The sequence below is a fragment of the Tursiops truncatus genome, chromosome 3 (assembly GCF_011762595.2).
Source record: "Tursiops truncatus isolate mTurTru1 chromosome 3, mTurTru1.mat.Y, whole genome shotgun sequence".
Classification (NCBI taxonomy): domain Eukaryota; kingdom Metazoa; phylum Chordata; class Mammalia; order Artiodactyla; family Delphinidae; genus Tursiops; species Tursiops truncatus.
In genome coordinates, this window is record NC_047036.1 from 129,577,014 (window position 1) to 129,600,476 (window position 23,463).

The window sequence follows — 23,463 nt, forward strand, 5'->3', positions numbered from 1 at the left end:
ATCCTAGCCCTTCGTTTTATTCAATGTATCTGCCAAAAGTCCAGTAAGTCAGACTTACTATCCACAGTAAGTCAACCCAGGGGCCAGACCAGGACCCTGGGTTCCTGATTCCCACACCAGGGTCTTACCGTTACATCAGGAGAGTCCAGTGTGTGAGGCACAATAATGGCCCCCCAAATACGTCCATGTCCTAACCCCAGAACCTGTGAATATGCTACCTGACATGGCAAGACTTTGCAGATGTGATTAAGTTAGGATCTTGAGATGGGGAGATTATCCTGGGTTATCTGGATAGGTCCAGTGTAATCACAAGTGTCCTTACGAGAGGGAGGCAGGAGGGTCAGAGTAAGAGGAGATGTGATGACAGAAGCAGAGATGGACCCAGGCAGCCTCCAGAGGTTGGAAAAGGCAAAGCAAGGGATTGTCCCCCTACAGCCTCCAGAAGAACCATAGCTGCCAGCCTATTTTAGACTCCTGACGTCCAGAACTGTAAAGTAATAACTCTGTGTTGCATTAAGACACTAAGTTTGTGGTGATTTGTTATAGGCTACAATCAGAAAGTAATACATCCTGTGATACCACTCAACCCACATGCTAATCCTGCAAATCCCCCAGAGACAGGAAGAGTCAGGGAGTGCATCCATACTTGAGTGGCAGTATGTCATAGTGATTATGAGCACACTCTGCAGAAACAAGCCTAGAGACCATCCACAGGAGAATGGACAGATACATCGTACATACTCACACACTGCAGAAAAGCATACGACAGTTCAAAAGAACAAACTTCTGAAACACGCAACGACATGGATGAAGCAATGACATTGGAGAGAAAGAAGCCAAGACACAAAAAGATTATGTAATGAATGATTCCAGTTGCATAAAATTCAAGCACAGACTGGGGACTTCCCTGGCGGTCCAGTGGTTAGGATTCTGCTCTTCCACTGCAGGGGGCACGGGTTCGATCCCTGGTTGGGGTACTAAGATCCCACATGCTGCATGACGCAGCCAGAAAAAAAAAAAAGAAAAAAAAATTCAAGCACAGACAAAGCAAATCTATGGTGATAAAAGTCAAAAATGGTGGTTATCCTGGAGGGAGAGTATCAAAGACAAGAGTGATAAAAAGAGCCAGCTGGGACTGGAAATGTTCCCTATCATGATCTGCTCACATATGGTATACATACCTAAAACTCCACTGAGCAGTGTGCTTAGGATTCGCTCACTTTCCTGTAAGTTATACTGCAGTTTAATCTCAGCTCCATCGTTGCCTGTGTGACTTTGGGCAGGTTACCAAGCTCATCTGTGACTGCATTTCTCATCTGTGTAATGGGAATATTAACAGCTCCTGCCTCATAGAGTTGCTGTGGGTTAGTATATACAAAGGGCTTACCACTGGGCCTGACACATGGTAAGTGCTTCCTAAACCCTGCTCATTGTTCCTTGGGTGTGAATGCAGGGGTGAGCTGGAGCCAGTGCCCACCTGCACATGGGAGCCGATCTTGTGCCTCACCTCCCAACTCCACAGTCACACATTATGCTGGAAGCACAAAAAAAATCAGCCATGGTGGGAGTATTTACACCCCCACTACTGGCCAGAGCGACAAGTCAGTGCCTTTTGTGTTGCCTTGTTTGGAGAGCCCACATACCGCTGTGTACATGGCTGACACCAGACCCTCTCTGGACAGTGTTTCACTTTAGGAAAGGGGAAGAGAAGATGGGGGACCTGTGGTGACGAAAGCAGGACCTGCCACCTCCTCTCCACTCCTCACTGGCCCAGGAGGCTGGAAGGCGCTCAAAGAGCCAGCCTCTAGAGACTTGAGTGTGGGCCTCGTGATGGCATCAGAGTCCCCCACCAATGTCTCTTTTCTCTTCTCTCACCCCTGGGCTTTAGCCACTTAACCCAGCCTTTCAGACCCCATCTCCCCTTAATATGTGCCTTGTGAGAGGCCTGGCCCACCTTCCCACCCATCCCCTAGCACCAGGGACCCCTCCAGCCAACCCCTCCCCAGCCCTCAGAGAACTGCCCAGAGTCACACTCCCTGTTCCTTCTCCGCCTGGAACCAACTGCCTCAGCTCTTTCTCATCCTTAATGTCTTAGCTCAAAGGTCACCTCTTCAGAGAAGCCCTCCTTGGCCTCACTCTCTCACTCTCCATCACGCTACTCATCACTGACTGAAATTCTTGTATGTGTGACTGTCTGCCTATTTAGTGTCTGATTCCCAACTAGGATGTTAATTCCAGGATACACACTATTTTCATCATCCCTATTCTATATATCAAGAAACCGAGGACTGCAGAAGTTAAATAATTTACCCATATGGTCACAAAGCCAAGAAGTGACAGAGCTGGGATTTGAACCCATACAAGCCGACATGCTTAGCTGCTCTGTCATGATGGACTGCCAGAAAAGCAGGGCAGTGTAGGCAACTGGTGAGTCCGGAGAGAAGTCAGGGGAGCAGGAGCCTAGGTTGGGTGTAGGGGGTGAATAAGGGGCACACCTACCAAGCTAAGGAGTTTGACAGTCTGGCTGGAAGTAAGTCTGACGTCCCAAGGCCAGTGAGTAACAAGGTGTAGAGAGCAATAAAAGGCCCATAGGAGGCGTCGAAGCAGTGCGTGCAGAATGTGCCTTTATTCACTTATTTATAGAGGATGAGAAATTAATCAAGGGCCCATGCTTTGAACTACCAGCGCCTTCTCTTCTCCTGCAGCAGGTCAGTTGGTATGATGAGCTGGCACCGGGGAAGGAAGCCAAATTCTCTGCTTTTCTCTGAGACTCACAGACTCCCTGTTACAGGGCCTTCCCCAAGCCAGGAAATCAGTCCTTTGGCCAGAGAAGCATTGGCTCCATGCAGGAAAGCGGGGATCAGGAGTGGGAATGGGGGAAGCCAGCTGGGGCAGTGAAAAGAGTACTGGACAGGAGGAATCCTCAAGCCCCATAGGACCATGTCGAGCACTTAGCACAGTGCCTGACACGTACTGAGCGCTCAGGAAATGCTTGGTGGCGGTGGTGGTCCCAGGTCTCTGTGACCTTAGGCGAGTCATAGTCTTTCTGTGTTCCCCTTCCCTCATATGCAGAAGACAGTTGAAAAGAATTGCCTGCTGAGCCCTCCTCTCAGAGAAGCTAGGGGGTGCTCAGCACAGTGAGTGGTAGCAGCCTCATAAATGCTTATGGAATGACTATAGTGCGTGTTAACCGTAAAAACCTTAAAAAATCTAAGTTGTTATTTCAACAGCCATCTGAAAATACGATAAGATGTCTGGGCAGGTGCTGAGGTCCCCTCACTGGGTTCACTCCGAGAGCAGCTGGGAGTGCCGGCTGAGGCTCCCCTCTGGGGACAGTGCTATTTAGAGAATTGGCTTTAGAGCCCAACAGTGAGAGTTCAACTCCCAGCCCAGCTACCTGTTAGCTGTGTGGTTTTAAGTTCCTTCCTCTCCCGGATCCTTGGTTCCCTCTCCTCAAAAACTGCAATAATAACAGTAACTGCCTTATATGATTGTTTGGAAAATTCCTTGATACAACGGACAAGTAACTGACATATTGGGCCATTAACACGAAATGGCTTTTTTTCCTTCTATTTCTGCCTCTAGTTGTACCCAGTCAGATCCATCATCTTACCCACTTGATGATGATCACTTCAGCAGTTGCCAAACATTCTGGTCATTTAAAGCCCATTTCTTCCCTCCTCCTAGTGTGGGTTGGACCGATGGCTCAAGAAAACAGGACCAGAAGTGGGCAGGGGCTTGGCCTGCTCATTCATGCCCCCTCCTCCCTGCACCTCCCTCCCTCTCTGAGTCTGGGTCTTTCCTTCCTCCTGTGACATCTAGTGTCCAAGGTGGGTAGCTGATGTGTCACCCATCTGACCTCCTGGGGGTGGGGGGAAGTGTCCCTGGCCTCCCAGAGGGTCAGCGACTTTCCACGAGGTGCTGGTGGTCTTGCGGATGTGGTGGTCCTTGTTTTGGTGGTGCGTCTTCTTTTCTTAGGGTGGTATTTGACTTCACTTAACGGCAGCTCTGCAGACCCCCCAGGGAGCAGCAGCCTACTCTTCCTCAGCCCTGCCAGGAGTCCACGATGGCCCTTCTCCTCTCTTGCCAGCTTCAGGCCCTGCCATGTGAAGGAAGCCTCCAGGCTCCTTCACATGGAGCTGCAGGACCCAGGCCTTCGGGTCCTTAAGCATCTACTACACACCAGCTCCCTACTCACTGTAGGGGAGGGAAAATTTTTCCTCAACCCTTTTAAGGTCCCTGACTGGGTCTGAAAATTAAACTGGCAGCCAAATTAACAGGAGAAAAGCATACATATATATTTAAGTAAGTTTTACACGCAAGCCTTCCAAAGGAAATGAAGACCTGAGGAAATGATTAAAGCCGCATCTTTTTAAAATTTTTTTAAATTTTTTATTTATTTATTTTTTACGGTATGCAGGCCTCTCATTGTTGTGGCCTCTCCCGTTGCGGAGCACAGGCTCCGGACGCGCAGACCCAGCTGCCATGGCTCACGGGCCCAGCCGCTCCACGGCATGTGGGATCTTCCTGGACCGGGGCACCAACCCGTGTCCCCTGCATTGGCAGGTGGACTCTCAACCACTGCGCCACCAGGGAAGCCCTAAACCCGCATCTTTTCATGCTAGGTTTGATAAAGAGTGGACATCATGGAGGAATATGGCAGGTCGAGGAGTACGAAGCCAGTGTAGGGAACTGGAGGAAACTTAGCAAGGCCGGTGCATTTGGATTCTTCTCCATGATCCTTTGTCTTCAGAGATGAGGATGCCCCTTTCCTCAGGGTGCAGGCAGGCAGAGGCCAGGTCAGTGGCAAACAGCTAAATTGCCACGAGCACTCAGCACCTTGTCCGTTGTAAACTGTAGCAGCACTTCCGGGAGGGGCTGCAGCCAGCAGGTGAGGGGCTCGGGGTGCCCTGAGAGGAGAAGGGCTCTCATATGAGTGCCTTGTGACCCATCTCAGGGGAGGGAGGATGGGGTCAGAGTGACCTTCCTGCTTCTGCTGTCTTCTCAAACTCCTTCGGCCTAAAATGTTCAGCAGGCCAAGGTGCTCTCTATGGGGGTAGGTGTCCTGAACGCCCCTCATCACTCAGTTGGGCCAGGCTGCTCCACCTGTCCTCCCTGCCTTCCTCAGCACCAGTCTCCACGTTCATGACCGCCCCCAGAATCCGGGGACCCAGGCTGAGTGCACCCACACTGGCTCACCACGTTCACGGTGGCGTAGACTCTGCCGCTCAGCAAATGTCCACCTGTGAAACTCTGTCCACCAGAGTGACCTGTCAGTCTCGCCTTCTTGCAGGACCGCCCCCATACTGCAGGAGGGATTCCCTGGGAGTCCTCCCACCCTCCACCCTTTGACTGGCCTCTGGGGTGTGTGGTACGAGAGAGGGGGAGCCGGGGGAGCTCTCAGGGGAGCACTGCTCCCCACGAGGCTGAGGCCGCAATTCTGCCCCGCTCCTTGGTTTTCGATTACAAACCAGAAGGGGAATACGGGGCTGGCGGGGGGTGGCTGGACTAATCTGCTGCCTTCCAGTGGGCCCTAGGAGGTGGGAGTCTGGACACTGCTGCTGGCAGTCCTCATCAGAAGAGGGAGAAAGCAGCACTTCTGGCTTCTCTACTCTGAACTCTAGGCGTCAGTTCAAGGGGGAAAGGACAAGTTCCCTCAACATCCTGTTATGCGGAGAAGTGTTTACCGCAGCAGATAGCAAGTGCTCACCTCAATCCCAGTGTTAGCTGCTCCACCCTCCTCTGACTGCCTTCTCCTGGGCCCCTTGTCCACATGCCCCAGTCTACGGAGCTTCCTCCCGCTCTTCAGACCTGCCTCTGGGTCCTCCCACATTCCATCCCCTCTCCCTCCTCCCCTAGCTCACTCCTTCTCGTCAGTTAGGACTCAGCTGGAGGGGGGCACCCTCAGGGAAGCCCTTCCTGACCATCCCTGCATGAGGCACCCCTACTAGGTATTCCCATACCCGTCCTGTCCTGTTAGAATGCATTTTTCCAGAGAAAGAGAGCTTATATGAGGAATCTAAAAAGAAATGGTACAAACGAACTTATTTACAAAACAGAAACAGACTACAGACTCACAGACTTGGAGAACAAATTTATGGTTGGGGGGCGGGGCGCAGGGGGAAGGATGGGGAGAAGGGATAGTTAGAGAGTGTGGGATTGACATGTACACACTGCTCTATCTAAAATGGATAACCAACAAGGACCTACCGTATAGCACAGGGAGCTCTGCTCAATATTATGTGACAACCTAAATGGGAAAAGAATCTGAAAAAGAATAGATACATGTATATGTGTAACTGAAATACTTTGTGGTACACCTGAAACTATCACAACATTGTTAATCAACCATACTCCAGTATAAGATAAAAAGTTTAAAAAAATGCATTTTTCTCACAGGCTTATTTTTCAGTTTCTGCTACTAGAATGAGGAACATGTCTACCGAGTTCTCCAAGGCCTTTACTGCTAGCACAGTGGCTGGTACAGAAAACTGCTCAATACCTGTTTGTTGAAAGGAAAAAAAAAATAATTAGCTGTTCTTTTTTAAGGCAATTTACTGGTAAAGCGCCCATGTCCTGGGGGGTTGGGAGACCTAAGGCCTGAACAACTTGAAGCCCTCTGCTCTTCCCTTTGAAGAGGCAAGGAAACCCCTGAGCAGAGGACACAGGCTCCCCCTCGCCCTGCCTTTCTGCAACTCTCCCCCAGGGTGCTTGCTGTCAGCAGATTTGATGAGGCCTAGGGGAGCTATGTGGAAAGAGAAAGAAAAAGAAAGAGTCTCAAACCTAACTCTATGAAGCTAAAAGGTCACCAGGGCCCATTTCTCCCCTAAGGTTTCAGGCCTCCCTCCCTCCTGTCTGTGTTAATGAGGCAGTTACTAACTAACGTTCCATCTGAGAACAACCAAGTTGGTTAAGGGCTTGGGACCAAGTCTGCGGCCATTAACCAGCTAGGTGAGAAAGAACGCATGGGCCAGCACTTGGATGGCTGTCAGACACCGCTGGGCCGTGCAGCAAAGTAGATCCTCCTTTTAAATCTCTTCCTTGGCCACCCTCTGGTCATGTGACCTTTGCTAAGTCAGGGAAGCTCTCAGAACCTGATCAGCAAACAGGGATTCATTCATTCCACAAATATCTGCTGAGCACCCACTGTGTGCCAGGGCCAGACAGAGATTTCACTCTTTCCATTTTCCAGTGGTTTTAAGGAGACGAACTACTGACTCAAATGCTTCCAGGGCCTAGACAGATAATGGAAATGAAGAGGTAGGGGGAACACTGTGGTGTGCCTGCCTGGTCTAAAGGGACAGCAGATACTCAGCTCCAGCTGGTTGTTGCCAGGAACTTCCATTACTTTTAGAAAATCTGAAAACCTGTATTTTTATGTGAAAATCTTATAATTTTTCAATGTTGGCAACTAATTCAAAATTTTAAAAATTTCCATGCAGGTCAAACACATGGGCTAGATTTGGCTTGCTAGATGCTAGCTGGTGACCCCTCGGGAAAGGCTATGAAGTAACTGATGTGATGCAGCCATCTCAGAGTCTCTTGCTTTAGCTTAGCTTTTATCAGTATACCTGTGATTTATAATACATACTCAGGGCTTCCCTGGTGGCGCAGTGGTTGAGAATCTGCCTGCCAATGCAGGGGACATGGGTTCAAGCCCTGGTCTGGGAAGATCCCACATGCCGCGGAGCATCTAGGCCCGTGAGCCACAACTACTGAGCCTGTGCGTCTGGAGTCTGCTCTGCAACAAGAGAGGCCGCAATAGTGAGAGGCCCGCACACCGTGATGAAGAGTGGCCCCCGCTTGCGGCAACTAGAGAAAGCCCTCGCACAGAAACGAAGACCCAAGACAGCCAAAAAAACAAATAAATATATAATACATACCCAGTTCCCAGAGAGCTCTTAGCCCAGACGGGGAAATGGGGTATACATATGTAAAGGTAGGAGCTATAGTCGAAAATGTTCATGTGAAATCGCAAGATATCTTTAGAGAATGGAGAGATCATTTCCCTAGAAAAGAAGACAGGCTTCTTGGAAGAGGTGGCAAGGGCTGGGCTCAGGAAGACTTATGAAACCCAGTGGTCCCCAGCCACATGATCATACAGAGAATTTCATCAACTCCTTAATCTGAAATGTAATCAGAAATGTCACTTGATACTGTGTTTTTGACTGGGAAGACTCAGTGTCATAAAGATGACAATTCTCCCTAAAGTTAATGTATAAAAACTTGGTAGTCCCAATAAAAATATCTTCAGATTATTCCTGCAGCTAAACAAGTTGATTATAAAGTTCATTTGGAAGAACAACAAATAATAGTGAGAAAAATCCTGAAAAAGAAGAACAAAGAGCGGGAGCTTAACCCTACTAAATACTAAAACATGCTATGAAGCCTCTATAATTAAAATGAAACAGAACAGGAAAGTCAGATAAAGACCCATTCATATGCAAATTTAATATGCGATAAAGACAACAGCTCAAATCAGAGGAAAAATGATAGACTTTTAAATTATATTCAGATCATTGGAGAGCCATATAGAAAAAGATAAAATTGCATCTGTTCCTGTCACACATCAGGATAAATCCCAAATGGATCAGAAATGTAAAGGTAATAAAGCAAACCATACAAGCACTAAAGAAGAAAAAACATTGTTGAATTCTTCTGTAGTCTGGGAATGGGGAAATCATTCCTATGACTTAACAGGGAAAATATAGCTAAATTGATTACATTCCAAAAAATTTTGGGCACGGCAAAAGTTGTTACATGCAAAGTGAAAAGATAAACAAACTGGGAATAATATTTGCAACTTACATTGCAAAGAGTTCATGTATCTAATATATAAAAGAACTTCTAAAATTAGAGAAGAAAAAACCTATAAGCCTATAGAAAAATAGGCTAGAGAATTGTACCAACGGTTCACAGAGAAAGAAGTGCAAGTGGCTCTTATTTTGAAAGATGCTCAAATTTGCTCATAAGAGAAATGTAAATTAAAACTATACTGAGATATAATTTCTCACCTGATATTCAACTGGAAAAAATAAAAGTTTGACATTCTCTGTGGGTGCATCTCTGGAGAAACAGGATCTCAAGCTTTGCTGGTGGAAATGCATATTGTACAATCCCTATGGAGGAGAATTTGACAATATCTGGAAAACTTACACATTTACCTTTGAACCAGCAATCCCATTTCTAAAAATATAACTCAAATATACACTGGCAAAACATGAAAAGATATATACACAAGGCTATTCACTGAGAACTGCTTGTAGCAGTGAAAGATTGGAAACAACCCAAATATCCATCCAAGGAAAACTGATTACATAAATTACAATACACTCATACAATGACAGGGCAACCAACCAACCTGGATTGGGACACGTGGAACTTTCAGTGCTAACACCAGGAGAGTCCTAGGCAAACCAGGACACGTTAGTCACTCTTACAATTGAGAACTATGCAACTGTAATGAAGGAATGAGCAGTATCTCTTTATACCAGTATGGAGTGATCATCAGGATACAGAGTTACATGAAAAAAAGCAAAATGGAGGAAAGTATCGATATGTAGAGTATACTGCTACTACTTATTTAAATAAGGGGTGAATACAACACACACACACACACACACACACACACACACACACACACACACACACTGCTTATGTTAACAAAAGAAAGAATAGAAAATAAACCATGAATATTATTGTTAATTGTTATATATAAGGAAATGGAGTGAGTAAGGTGGAAGGTATAGGAATACCAGCTAGACTTCTATGAATAAATCTTATTTTGTAGATTCGATTTGGAATCTTGAAAATATTCTATATAATTATAAAATAAAATTATAAAAAGAAACTCCAAAAAATAAAAATATATGACCTCTGTTTCAGATGACAGAGTAACTGGGACTGGACCAGCCCTTCCACCATGGGAAAGCATATACAGTAACTACTGTTTTTAGATGTTTCACAGCAGGCAGTAGAGGACTGTAATCCATAAGAGAAATTGCCCTGGCTCTCTGCTTGGAGGTCCTGCTCCAGACCATGCAACACAGGGAGGTGGATTGCAAGCAGAGCACAGAAGTTTTGCTTGAGATGAGGGGGCAGATATTAGAGTTCAAGGCTACTGAGGCAGTTGGAACCGCAAGACTGGGTACCAGATAGGAGGGACTTGTGTATAGAAAGAGTTGTGAAATCTGCATAGGGTGCCCTTAAGTCACCTTAAGTCTTTAGCCAAATGTAAAGAGTAGACACACAAGACTAGATTCTGGAAAGCCTGGCAGAGAACAGCTACAGAGGAACTGTGAGCTGAATGCAGATTCCAAAAGTCACAGCTCTGGGATACATATGAGATCTGATCATCCAGAGCAGAGGGACCTGCTGAACACACTAAACATTCAGCCGTGATACTGGAAAAACCACGCCTTACAGTGTAGGGCTGTTATAGCTCCAGGGTAAAGACTACTCTAGACATACCTTAATGAAGCTTAAAAACAAGACTTCAAATGATCGAGCTGGCCCACTAGTAAATTAAGTGCCTGCCAGAAAAGAAATTCAAAACTCTTTAAAGAAGACACCACCAAATGCCAGACTCAACAACATATCATCCACAATACCTATCATACAATCAAAAATTATGAAACCTGTGAAGAAACAAGAAAAGAAAAGGAGACCATAACCAGGAAAAATAATTAATAGTAATCAAGAGAAACAGATCCATAGGTGACACAGATATTGTAATTAGTAGACAATATCTTTAAAATGTCTATTATAAATACATTTTAAAGATTTCAAGGAAAATATAAATATAATGGGTGAACCTATAGAGGAATATCAGTAGACAAATGGCAACTATAAAACTGGAAATTCTAGAACTGAAAAGTATAATATAGGAAATGAAAATTTCAGTGGGACAAAACAGAAGATTTAGCACTGCAGGAGAAAAGATCAATGCACTTGAATATATATGACAAGAGAATCAATTCAAAATGAAGCTCAGAGAGGAAAAGGTTTTAAAAAAAATGAACAGAGCCTCACTGACTGTTGGCATAATATCTAGCAGTCTACCACATGTGTAATTGGGATTCCAGAAGTAGAGGAGATTGAGAATGGAAAATAAAAAATATTTGAAGATATACTGGTCAATTTATTTTCCCCAAATTTGTTGAAAAATTCCAGTTTCCTTCAAAGAACTCAATGAACCTCAAGCGAGATAAACACAGGGAATAGATAAGCTACGTTATAGACAAATTGCTTAAACCAAAGATACAAAGAACACCTTAAAAGTAGCTAAGGCCAAAAGACAAGTATATGGTGGAGAAAAATGGAAAACCACCCACTTTTTATTACAAATAATGTGAGGCAGGAAAAAATATAAAGACATATTCAAAGTGCTGAGATAAAGGGGGAAAAACCACCCTGACAAACTAGAATTTTATATCCAGGGAAATAACCTTCAAAAATAAAAGCAAAATAAAGACATTTTCAGAACAAAAGCTGGAAGGATTTGTCATCAGAAGATCTTCACTGCAAGATATAGTAAAGTTCTTCAGGTGAAACATGAATCTAGCTGAAGAAATGGAGAGATGAAAATAGTAAATATGTAGGGAGATATAAAAGATTTTTCCCTCCTTGTTTCTTAATTTTTGAAAATATAATGGGTGTTTTAAAGCAAAAGCAGTAATGTATTGTGGAGTTTATAATATGTGGAAGTAAAATGTATCATAGTAACAGAAAGGATGGGTAGGGAGTAAATGGAAATGTACTGTTGTAAATTTTTTATATTACATGTGAGTTAATACAATATTAACTCTAAGTAGACTATGATAGGTTAAGGATGCATACTGTTTCCATAAATCAACCATTAGATATAAAACAGGGAAGTCTAACTAGAAAGCCAACAGAGGAGATAAAATAGAATACAAAAAAAGAATGCAGGAAAGAAGGCAAAAAGGAAGAAAGAACATATGAACAAATATAAAGCAAATAGCAAGATTGTAGACATAAAGCTCACCATATCAATAATTATATGACTTCACATTAAATAGACTGAACACTCCAGTTCAAAGGCAGACATTTTCAGACTGTATAAAAAGGCAAGACCCAAGTACAGGCTGTCATCAAGAAATGCTCTTTAAATATAAAAGCACAGGTAAGATTGAAAGTAAATAAATGTGAAAGGATATGTCATGCATTATTAAGCATAAGAAGGCTGGGGTAGGCAAAGATTCCTTGGCTAGGACACAGAAAGTACTAACCATAAAAGATTGATAAATTTATCTTCCCCCAAATCAAAAACTTTGCTTATCAAAAGACATCAATTAAGAGAATGAAAATGTAAGCCACAACTAGGAAAAACTATTCACAATTACATAAGTCTGACAAAGGATTTTCATCTAGAATATATAAAGAACTCATATAACAATAACCAAGACAATTCCATTTTTTTAATGGCAAAACAATTGGACAGACACTTTCCAAAAGGAGATATACAAATGACAAATAAACAACTGAAAAAGTGCTTTATGTTATTAGTCGTTAGGGAAATGCAAATTAAAACCATAATGAGATACAAGTACAAATCCTTCAAAAAGGTAAAATTGAAAAGATGGACAACTTCAAATGTTGGCAAGGATGTGTATTGCTGACAACACTGTAAAATTGGTCAACCACTTGGGAAAATGGTCTGGCAGTTTCTTATAAGGGTAAATATATACCTCCCAGCAATTCCACTCTTGGGAATTTACATAAGACTGCTCAGAAAAAGACTATGTACAAGAATGTCCTGGATGCAGCTTTATTTATAATAACCAAAATGGGAAGCAGTTTAACTGTCCATCAATAGGAGCTTGGATAAACAAACGATGAGTATTCGTCAATGGAATACTATTCAGCAATACAACAGAACAAACTACTGATACACACAACATGAATGAATCTCAAAAACATTATGCTGAGTGAAAGGAGTCAAACACAAAAGAGTTCATACTATAAATCCATTTATATACAACTCCACAGGCAAACTGATCTATGGTGAAAGATATCAGAGGGGTGGCTACTTTGGGGTGTGGTATCAGGTGGGGTAAAGGCTGATAGTGACTAGGAAAAATGCACTGTGTTTTCTTTTATTCTCCCACTCACAGTACTTCTGAAACAAGATGTGCGGGGTTTTCCCCACATGGACCAATTCTCCAACATGAGCGGGATGTCCTACAATTCAATTCATTTCTGATGCTATCTACCTAGAGTTAGTATCAGATGGTCCCACAAGTTAAGGGCTCAGTCCCACAAGGCTGCCTCCATTTCAGATGCCAATTTCAAGTCCTATGTTGTCACCTGTACTTCTGACAGAATGGCTATAAATGGAGTTCCCATGATCCCTCCTTGGGTTTAATAATTTGTTAGAATGGCTCACAGAACTCAGGGAAACACTCACTTATGTTTACCAGTTTATTATAAAGGATGTAATACAAGATGAATAGCCAAATGAAGAGATACAAAGGGTGAGATTCAGAAGCACAGGAGCTTCTGTCCCTGTGGAGTTGGGGTGTGCCACCCCCCTGGCGCAGGATGTGTTCATCAACCTGGAAGCTTTCTCAATCCCATACTTTTGGAATTTTTATGGAGGCTTCATGACGTAGGTGTAATCAATTACTGACTGAATTTCCAGCCCCTCTCCCCTCTCTGGAGAATGGGTCCTGGGGCTGAAATTACCAAGCTTCTAATCATTACTAGTTCTTTTCTGGTGACCAGCCTCCATCCAGGATCCCACCAAGAGTCACCTCATTAGAACAAAGAATGCTCCTATTGTCCAGAAAATTCCAAGGGATTTAGAATCTTTGTGTCAGGAACTGGGGTCAAAGACCAAATATTAGAACAAAAGATGTTCCTAACATCCCTTTTCAGAAGAGATTTAGGAGTTCTTAATCAGAACTTGGAGGCAGAGACAAATATATGTATTTATTATTTCACAAGGAGCTTTCTGGGCTGTGGACAATCTATATCCTGTTTGGGCTGTGAGTTACATGGGTATATGCATTTGTCAAAGGTCATCAAACTGTAAAATCATTTATAATGTAAAAACTTTAAGATCTGAGAATGTCACTGTGAAAATTATACCTCAAAAAACAGAAATAAGACAATTAAATGGACTTAATTATGTATGTATTTGTTGGCATAACCATACATACAGAAATATTCCAAGTGACTTCAAAACACAATAATTTGACTGTACATCCTAAAAAGTATGTACTCTAAGGACAAAAATATTTGCAAGAAAAGATCATAAGTCTTTTCAGTAATCACATCACATTGGTGATGGTACTGTGGTGTTATTATTTTCAGACTGTATTGTGTGATAAAGAAAATGAATAATTCAATGATACTCTAATGCTATCATTGTCATTGTCATTGAGAACCTGGATTCTCATCTTAGGAGAAAGGAGATACAGATAGAAGATTTTTAAAAGTTAAATAAAAAATTCCTAAAGTACTGAACTTAAATAGAAAGAATTGCTATTGAACACATGACATACTTTACCCTTAAAATAATTATCAAGCCCTGTCTGCTAAAAAGACCTAAAAATAATAACCAGTGTCAGTGGCTCCCTTAATAACTATATTAATGTCTTGAAATATCATTTCCCACCAATAGGAACTAGGGGTTCTTGGAGAAGTGGCTGATTCAGGTCAGGTGTAATAAAAAGAAAATGTACAAGATGAGCCTAGAACATCTTATTCTCGATAACAAGGAGACTATTGACAACTACAAGGACATGTCAAAAGAACTCCATAATCAACTTGAAGAAGATGTTCCCACTAGTCAAATATGGGATAATTTGACCATCAGTAAGGACAATAACTGCAAAGGATTGAAACATTCAGTATGTTTAAATTCATGAATTCATTATGATATTAAAACAAAATAAGACTAATTGAATGGCACAGAAAATGCAAGATAATCAACTTTTGCAAATTGAAAATTGGTGAAGAAATGGAAAGAATCAAGCATTTATTCTGCATCCTCTTTTCAAAATATATCACTGGAAACCTAATAATAAATGGGGAGACATTTCTCTCTCTAGAAATGTTCCACCTAATAAATGAAGAAGAATATTACTGCTTTGAAATCCCTAATGAACTAATGAATCTGGCAATGGGCAGCAACAGCTAACATCACAAGCAAGTCAATCAGACATTATGAACCTCCCAGTGGAAGAACACAGCACCACCTAGGAAACAGTTTTGCTGAAAAAAATTGAAACGGAATCAGATCAAGCCTCTAGATCTAACTACAGAGAATAGGAGAGCATGTTAAACAACACCATGAGGATGCAATCTTAAAGTTCACTTCTCTGTGAGCTACTCTACAAGACAATTTGGTTTCTTCCTCAAACAAATTGCAAGGCAGAGAGAGAGTGAGTAGCAATAGATTAAAGAGGCCTAAGTGACATTTCAACCAAACCAAATATGTAGAGTTTATTTGGATCCAAATCCAAATAAACAAAGAAAAAAAAAACTTTATGAGGCAATTGGAAACAGGAACACTGACTGAAAATTTAATAATATTAAGGAAATGTTATTAAATTTTAGACATAGTAAGATATTGTGATTTTATTTTACTTTTTATTGAAGTATAGTTGATTTACAATATTGTGTTAGTTTCAGGTGTACGGCATAGTGATTCAGTAGTTTTGCAAACTATATTCCATTATAATTTTAGAAGATAATGGGTATAATTCCCTGTGCTATATGGTATATCTTTGTTGTTTATCTGTTTTATATACAGGACTTTATATCTGTTAATCCCATACCCTAAATTTGTCCCTCCCCTCTTCCCTCTCCCCTTTGGTAACCACAAGCTTGTTTTCTATATAGGTGAATCTGTTTCTGTTTTGTGTATACGTTCATTTGTATTATTTTTTAGATTCCACATTTAAGTGATATGGTATTTGTCTTTCTCTGTCTGACTTATTTCTATTAAGCATAATATTCTCTATGTTCATCCACGTTGCTGCAAATGGCAGTATTTCATTCTTTTTTATGGCTGAGTAATGTTCCATTTGTATGTGTATATAGATATATAGCTCCCATATCACATCTTCTTAATCCAATCATGTATTGATGGGCACTTGTAGTTTTTCAGAGTTCTTATTTTTAGAAATACATACTGAAATTTTTACAGATGAAATAATTGTAGGGAGTTCGAGGGATTGGGGTAATGATCAAGGAAAAACATAGGACCATATGAAGCATTAATGTGCAACAGGCTTTACTGCATGATGCTTGGACAGTTGCATGAGAGGGGAAGTCCATCATAACATGAGACCATCCAGAGCTTAGGGCAGGGAGGGGGCAAGGGTACACTAAGGGCAGACGGGGATCAGAGAGAGGGTGTAGGTGTCTAGATGATGTCTGTTTGTCGCTCTTCGGTGTGGTGGGGAGTCTCTGGGTCAGGGAACTTGGAGGGCAGCTTGGGGTCTCATAACTACAAGGCCCCATGTTATCAATGGTCAGGAGGTGCTGGGTGAGGTTTCCAGGGTGTGCAAAGCAGTCTCTAAGTGCCTAAAAATCTGCTTGTTTGCGATGTTTTGAAAACAATTGGATGTGTAAAAATTTGGGTTTGGCTTTTTTTTTTTTTAACAGTTTTATTTTATTATTTTTTAACATCTTTATTGGAGTATAATTGCCTTACAATGGTGTGTTAGTTTCTGCTTTACAACAAAATGAATCAGTTATATATATACATATGTTCCGATATCTCTTCCCTCTTGCGTCTCCCTCCCTCCCGCCCTCCCTATCCCACCCCTCCAGGGTTTGGCTTTTAAGTTAATGGGCCTGAACCGTCAGTGAAGAAATAAACCTAGGAATCAATACACAGAGGCCATCTTTGGCTCATTTATAACAATATATAAAAAGGTATGATTTCTGGGGCTTCCCTGGTGGCGCAGTGGTTGAGAGTCCGCCTGCCGATGCAGGGGACACAGGTTCGTGCCCTGGTCCGGGAAGATCTCACATGCCGCGGAGCGGCTGGGCCCGTGAGCCATGGCCGCTGAGCCTGAGTGTCCGGAGCCTGTGCTCCACAAGGGGAGACGCCACAGCAGTGAGAGGCCCACGTACCGCAAAAACAAACAAACAAGAAAGGTATGATTTCTGACTTTTCCTTCAAAGTAATCTGGGAGAGGGGAAGTGGCTAAGAGTAATGAAAGAAGACTGGCTATGAGTTGCTAATTGTTGAGGCTGGGTGATGAGCGCATGAGGGTTCATTAATATTCACTCTACGTTTGTATAGGTTTGAAATTTTCTCGATAAAAGGTTAAATACTCCATGGTTTTTTGTGACCCAGGAAAGAAGGAACAGATGTCTCTCTCTCAACACAATCTAGTTCTGAAAATCCTTCCCAAGAGGCTTGGTTTTCTTCTGGGGCTTGAAAGAGTTGCTTTTCTGGAGACCTCTCCTAAATTTCAGTGATCTAAAAGAGCATTTTGAGCCCCTGGTCCCTCGGCAGGGATTCAGCTGGCCACCAGGAGAGAATGAAAAGGGTAGCAACAAGCAGAGGACCAAATACGATGTGGGATTTAGGTAGCCAGAGGGGTGAAGGAAAGGAAGGGGGCCCAGGAAGGTGAAAGACCACCCCCCCCACACACACACCAAAACCAACTTTTCTTTCATTATTCTGTTCAACCACAAACCCAGGCAAGGGCACCGTAGGAAACTATTCCTTCTAAGTAATCTGGGAGTGGAGAAGTAGGTCAGAGTAATGAAATGCGATTGGCCATGAGTTGCTACTTATTGAGGCTGGGTGTTGGGTACTCAGGGTTCACTGATACTCTGTCCTTTTGTATAGGTTCAATACCAGCCATCCACTTGCTGTGTGACTTTAGGCAGATTCCATGCCCTCTCTGGGCCACCACCTCCTTATTAGTGTTCTAAGCTCATTTATAGAAGCTGCAGAAATAGCTACTCAGGGTGCAGGGCAAAGGGCTTGCTCGGGTCACACATTTTATCAGGAATGTTTTTCATTGAGAGATCAGTAAGCTTTGGGAAAGAGGAGAGAGCTTATGGGAGAGAAAAGGAATAGGGAGGGAAGCAGTGCAGGGGTTCACAAAAACAAACAGAGAAGTTGCCCAGTGTGTTCCCAGCTGGATAAGGAGGGAGAGATGGAGGCATGGGCATAATTTAGAGAAACACTTCAGTGCAACAATGTAATAGAAATCACCCCAGCCCCTCCTGGCTCCCGGAGCCTGACTCTTGAATCGTCAGTGAGTAATGATGTGGAGCCCTGCAGGCTGACACTCAGATTTCGATTTGAGCAATCAGTCCTGTGATTTGTTTTTGTCAAGACTAACAGTATCTCTGCAGATCCTCCACTTCAAAGACCTGAGAGTTTGGCAGCTGAGTGCCGGCGGCAGCTACTACACAGAGAGAAGGAAAACAGCTGAAAGGGGTTTTTGCCCCCAGGTGCCAAGGTGAACTTTGGCTCCACGGCCAAGGCTTTTTTTTTTTTGCGGTAGGCGGGCCTTTCACTGTTGCGGCCTCTCCCATTGCGGAGCACAGGCTCCGGACGCACAGGCTCAGTGGCCATGGCTCACGGGCCCAGCCGCTCCGCGCATGTGGGATCTTCCCGGACTGGGGCACGAACCCGTGTCCCCTGCATCGGCAGGCGGACTCTCAACCACTGCGCCACCAGGGAAGCCCTCAATGTGTAACCTTTAGCAAGTTTCAGCACCTCCTTATCTGTTAAACAAGGTTACTTACAGTTCCCAACTCTGAGTGAAGCTTAAAAGAGCTAACCTACATAAAGCACTTTCGTGATGTTAACTGTTACGAAAAGGTAAACGAGCCATAGTCTCTGCTGGCAAGGAATTCATAATCTAGTAGGAAAGATCAAGCTAGGGATAGAAATGGCAACATTGGAGGCATACAGTGCTAATGTCTCGAGGGTGGGAAAGATAAAGTGTCAACGTGAATACAGAAGAGAGAAGCAATCATTCTTGTGGCCAAAGACAGGACACGTTCCCCGGGGGGTAGTGAAATATTTTAGCTGGACTAAGGGTGGATAAAGTTTGGGCAGCAGAGGCCAGATGGCAAGAGCAAGAGAGCGAGACCAGGAGCCGGAGGAGGCCTGGCAGAGGGAGGTGTGTATGAAGATGTCAAGAACCCCATTTGGCTGAAGAGTAAGTTTCGTGATGAGACGTGGGGGAGATAAAGATGGGAAGGGGCTGGAACTCTGGGTTGGGCTCTTTTGGGGCCAAGGAGCAGAGAGACACACTCAAGCTCACTTTGAAAACCAGAGATATTTTAAGGGAGAGATGCAGGAAAACCCCTGGAACTGGGGCATAGGGATTTTAAGAGTGCTGGTGTTGGGGGCTGGGGTGGGATGAATTGGGAGATTGGGATTGACTTGTATACACAATTGACACTATGTATAAAATAGATAATTAATGAAAACCTACTCTATAGCACAGGGAACTCTACTCAGTGCTCTGTGGTGCCCTAAATGGAAAGGAAATCCAAAAAAGAGGGGATATATGTATACGTATAGTTGATTCACTTTGCTGTACAGTAGAAACTAACACAACATTGTAAAGCAACTATACTCCAATAAAAAGTAATAATAAAAAGAGTGTTGGTGTTTTGCACAGGCTGGGTGGTAGGCTTGTTTATTCAACAAAGGATGACTCAGCATCACTGGGTCCCCAGTCTAGGTCCCTGCCCTTGTGGGCAAATAACCATGGAAACAAGTCAGTGAGACAATTTCACATAGTGATAACTTTTGCAAAGAAAATAAAAAGCAGAGTCCTAGGACAACAACTGGCAGGGGCAAAGGGATAAGCATTTATTGGGGGTGGGGGCGGGGATTAGGAAGGAGATCTCTGAGCTGAAACCTACGTGGTGGAAAAGCTAGTTAGCAAAGATCTGGGAGAACTGTGAGTGCAGAGGTTCTGAAGTAAGAGTGAATGATCTTGGACTGGCAGCAGAGAAAGACAGAGGTAGGGCCCCATCGTGGAAATACCATTCTTCTTAGGCTATGGTAAGGGGGTTGGAATTTATTCTAAGAGTGAAGGGAAGAGATTCAAGGGTCGTAAGCGGAGGAGTGACATAATCTGTTGGGCATGATTACAAGCCAGCCCCGGCTGCTGTGTGGGGACACATTGTCACCGGAAGGCCTGGAAACAGAATGCTAAAGAGGAGGCTGCCCCAGTGTCCAGGTGTGGGATCGTGCGTTCTGGGTCCAGAGAAGCTCTGGGGACCTTGACGGGGAATTTGTGTGTCTTCCCAAGAGGGGATCTGAGAAGTAATTTATGGAGCGTCCGTGGTATCTTCTGCAGCCACAGCCATGGTGCAGATCTGAATACACTGCCAGGAAAAGACATCCCTGGACATGCTGTTTGAGAGAAAAAAGCATATTGCACAACTGCACAGATATTTTATGAGCCCAACTACATAAAATTAAACACTCATTTTTATACCAGTTTATCTACGTATAAAGAGACCTCTGGGAAGATACTCACGGAATTGTTACCAGATTTTTCTGAGAAGCAAAGTGTTTTGCTTTTGCTTTTTTATTACATTCTTTGAACTTTTCTGAGTTAAATTTTTTTCAGTGAGTATGCATCATTTGTACAAAAGCCTAGTAACTTTTGTAAAAAAAAAAAAGAAACAAAACAGGAGAAGGAAGGAGAGAGGGTGGAACAAGAGAAGGAAGGAAATTAAGAAAATAAAAGAAAGTACAATCTCTCTGTGCCCCTAACCCTGCCACACATAAACACACACACACACACACACACACACACACACACACACACACACACACACACACACACACACACACACACACACACACACACACACACGGAATGTGAAAGGCAGCCAGAACAACTCCAGATGTGACTGTCCAAGGACATCACCATAGCCTTGGAGAGTTCCTCTTGGAGAGCATGATTAATCCTGCTACAACAGGGCTAGGTGCCCAGAGCAAAGATCCTTCACTCCTTGAGAAGCCAGCTTTGAATTTCAGAGGCAGGAAGCAGAGATGGCACCTTTGAAGGCTCCCTCTGGACACACGCACGCACCACATAACACTTGGAAGCTGAGAAGCTGCCTTTAACCACCTGTAGGGAGTTGCCAGTTCATCCAGGTGTTACTGACCACAGTTCTTGGCTTTCCCCAATCAATAGAAATTGACTAGAGGCCAGACAAGAAATTCAGGCAAGGCTTTGTTGGGGCCCCTGCTGCAGCAGCAGCGGGGAGCAATAACAAACAACAGGTTCCCTTGCTTGCTCGCTCCCTGAGTGTGGGGGGGGGCAAGCTTGTTTCTTATATGGGGTGAGGATAGGGGTGCGTCCAGGGGTAAGGCTGGAGGGATAGCTTAGGTGTTTTGCTCACCCCTTAGGTGGTGTTGTGTGCAGGGGGCATGCTTCCGTGCTTTTGCTCCTGACTCCTTGTTTTTGCTCCAGGCTCTTCAAAAGTGGCAGTTGGGTTTTTTGGTCTCTTTGTATCTTTTGAGTGCAGAATTTGCCCAACTGCAACGCACACAGTTATTTTTAGTCCCATATAGTCTCTTTGTATTTTGTTGCTTGAGGAGAGGTGTGTCCATGTGCAAGCACTGCAGCACTGCAGCAAAGGGTCTCAGGTCCCAGCAAAGGTCCCAGGTCCCAGGCCTGTCTCACAGGGGCGGGAGGGAAGTGTCTGAGTAGAAATAAACCAGAGCATGGGATGGGCAGGACCTGCTGTCTGGAGATGCAGGCTCAGCGGGATGAGCTTGCAAATCTCTCTTTATCCTCAGAAGGAAAACTCAGAGCTTACCAGGTGATGGGATGGTCAGGACAGAAAGGAAAGGGGAGAAGGTAGGGCAGGTGTGCTGGTTCGTGGAGCTTAGTGAGCGACTCCTACGTGCTACTTTTTGTCCCTTGGTATCTATGATTACAAGCTCCTGGCCCTCCAGATGTGTTTTATTTGACCCACAGTGTTTAAAAACTTTGAATTAGTTGCCAAGTTCTAAAAATTGGGATTTTTTACATGAAGAGCTGAATTTCTGTTTTTTTCCTGGAAAATTAGGAAAATCCATTCCCTGGGCTCTCCTTCCCACAGGGGAACAATCAGGTGGAGCCGAGTGGCAGCTTCCCCTTCAGGACTATGCACTGCTCAGTGACCTCTCATCTCAATTACTTTCCTGGGCCATGTAGGCCTGTGCCTTTGCTACCCCTGATATTTATAACAGCTCCTTTACTCCTTTCACAAACCTGTGATGGGGGAACTATGTGCATTTTATGGAAGCGGAAACAGGCTCAGAGAGGTTACGTGACTTGGTCAAGATCACACAGCTTTCAGGAGCAGAGCAAGGATTCAAACCTGACCTCAGAGCCTCTACCCTCGGCAGTGATGCAAAGTCACAGAACGAGGAACCGAGGAGCCAGTGAGTCATCTCCCAAGTTGCTGGCCAGAGTCTCTTTAAGGTTCCTCTTTCCAGAAAGAACTGGTCCTCCAGCTTAGGACACGGTGAGCCCCGGGTGGTAGGCAGCAGGTCCCTTTTGAGTACAAAGCGTTGTGGGCACAGCAGCAGGGAGTCAGGAGGGTTTTCTACCTGTGAATTGGGGAAGGTGAGGGAGCCAAAGGGTTTTTAATCTGGGTTGAGACCTCCGTTGCCTGAAGTGTGGCCTGAGTGAGGGGGGGTGGGCATAACCTGAGTGGGAGGGGCACTGTGTCCCCATCCCCATTTCCATACTTGAACTAGAGCAGCTTGCCGTTTTCTCTTTTCTGTGTCAGGACTCTATTTAAAACCTCCTTTAGGCAAAGGGGGATTTTGCTGCTCAAAAATAATTTGAAAAAATTTGACATTTTGAGTTTGTGTCCAAAAGCCATAGATACATATTTCATGTGTGGCTAAGAAGCTATCACTGGGAACTGTCAAATGAGCCCCATGGGCCATGGCCAGCCTCTTATCTTCAGCTTTCAGGAGGGGCCTCCTGCTAGATTCACCTCCCTGCCATGGCTCCTGAAATGGAACCCGCCCTCCCAGGACTCCAAGCAGGGCCCAGAATTTGTTTGTGTGGATTTGCATAAAAAGCTTCACTGAATGAGATTCACTAAAAGCAGGTGAGATTCACAGAGTCCCCCAGGGCAGTGATTTTCTCTTTGAATTTCATTTTCTGTTGAGAAGCACACACTTCACTTCTCTGGCTTTCTCCCTCCACTGGACCTGCACTCCCTTCCTGTTCCCTTATTTCGATATACCACACACTCATAGACACAGATGCACATGCCTGGCATGCACACACGTATACAAATACGTGTGTACGCATGCACGCACACACATAAGTGCTCATGCACAGGCACCCAACAAGCTTTAAGTCACTGAACAAGTGACTGTGTTTTTTCTATCACAGACGATCCTGGAGTTTGACTCTGGCCTAATGTCAGGCTGGGTGCAAAGAAGAAGCTTCCAGCCCATTATCTGAGAAGCACCTG

The 23,463-nt window shown here is 44.0% G+C and overlaps 1 protein-coding gene across 2 annotated transcripts in view; it reads left to right on the plus strand.

Moving 5' to 3' along the window:
• Window positions 1-23,463, plus strand: part of LOC109548204 (microfibril-associated glycoprotein 3) — a 124,641-nt gene that overhangs the window by 66,858 nt on the left and 34,320 nt on the right. The window lies entirely within an intron of this gene.